Source organism: Arachis duranensis, chromosome 4, assembly GCF_000817695.3.
Source record: "Arachis duranensis cultivar V14167 chromosome 4, aradu.V14167.gnm2.J7QH, whole genome shotgun sequence".
Lineage (NCBI taxonomy): Eukaryota > Viridiplantae > Streptophyta > Magnoliopsida > Fabales > Fabaceae > Arachis > Arachis duranensis.
The window spans coordinates 119399953-119401580 of NC_029775.3; the positions used below are offsets into that span (position 1 = coordinate 119399953).

The 1628-nt window shown below is 36.3% G+C and overlaps 1 long non-coding RNA gene across 1 annotated transcript; it reads right to left on the reverse strand.

The window, feature by feature from the left end:
- LOC107486338 (uncharacterized) lies at positions 1-1366 on the reverse strand. Its single transcript, XR_001591637.3, has 3 exons — positions 844-1366; positions 309-504; positions 1-105 (listed from the first exon to the last, which is right to left on the reverse strand). It is a non-coding gene; the product is annotated as an uncharacterized LOC107486338 (long non-coding RNA).
- Positions 1367-1628: the final 262 nt, after the last annotated feature.

Genomic DNA, 1628 nt, shown 5'->3' on the forward strand with positions numbered 1-1628 from the left:
GAAAGAGGTTAATGAAATTTAGGCGAAATGCAAATAGAATCCCGGCAACAACAATGAGGTTCTGGATTTTCTGCATCAACAGCTCCACACCAGACAAAGACGCGTCTGCACAACATCAGTAACATTTCAAATCTTACCGAAATTAGAACATATACATCAGATCAAATAATAAGGAACACACTTAACTTCATCATAGAAGGTACAGTTTATATAAAAAATAATATTAAAAAAACAAAGAGGAGTATGAGTAGGGATAAAATTAGAAATCTTATATATACTTTCATTTGAAGAAGACAACGACTACTTACATAAGCAGAGCATACAGAATCATCGCACCAAGACCGTTGCTGGTCGCTTCCGGTGCTGCAACTGACTTCTCTTCCGTGCCGTGTTATCGCCATCCGAATCATCTCAGCCGCACCAAATTGCATGCCCATTGTTGTCGACGCCAGTATGCATCTCTCGCTCCTCCATGTCGTGTCTCTACTTCATTCCTCTACTTCCCTGTAACAAACACCGTGCCATAATACCATCAAGAACTCTCCGCTTGACAAAGAGAACAAAAATATAAGAAAAAAAAGTGATGCAGAGATATATATAGATCTAGGAGAGAAAGACATGAGAGAAGATAGAGAAAGAAAGAGGGTTATGGTAAGAAGAAAATCGAAAGTTGATTATCTTAGAGATGGATTTAATGCTTGATAAGGTTGTGCATATTTAAAATTCAAATTTGAATTTCAATTACATGCAGATTTAGTTGGAATTAAAATTTGAAAAAACTGTAAAAGGACAGACATCAGGAAGTCTTGAAATTTGAAAATGAAGATGAATAGGGAAAATAACCTGTTGTGCTCTCTTTCATAGTGTCCATGTGTTCTATGTGGCCGTGCGACTTAGTACTTTCCATCGATTTGCTCTCTTCCGCCGCTGCCTCCTTCGTATCCATCACCACATCCTCGATAACCACCACAAACTCCACTGCACCCACTACAACACCACCGCCATATTATGATCCACCACCATAGCGGTCGCAACCTCATCCACTGCCGTAACTCTGCCTTGGTGCGTACATGACGTCTAATCTCCACCTCCAACTTAAATTAAGAAGATTATACAAAAACAGAATTAGTGAACGGAGGAGGAAAAAAGGAAGAGGAACTGAAGGTGAAGAAGGTGAAGGAGAAGAACCGAAGAAGAGGAGGAAGAAATAAAACTGAAAACAAAGAATGGAGAGAATTCCCTTTTTAATTTTGATTTTGAATTCAAAATTTGAAATTTGAAATATCAGGTTGTGTACATGTAAAGCAAACGGAGAAAAAGGGGATAGAAAACTCAGGCACAATGTTCAGAGGAGTAGTGAAAATGTGGAATGAGGATGGTTTGATAATGGGGTGTTATTGTAATAAAGATCATACATTAAAAATTTGAAAAAAATCGTAAGGATGCCACGTAGGATTAATCACTACGGCATAAACCTTCTTTTAAAGGATTGTTATAGGATAATATAACTTTGGAAAGAGTTATTTTAAAAGGCACCTACTCAAATAAAAATACTAAAAACATCTTCTTACAAAGATTTTTGTATTAAAAATATATTTTATTTATTTAGTTACATTTTAAAAAAATAA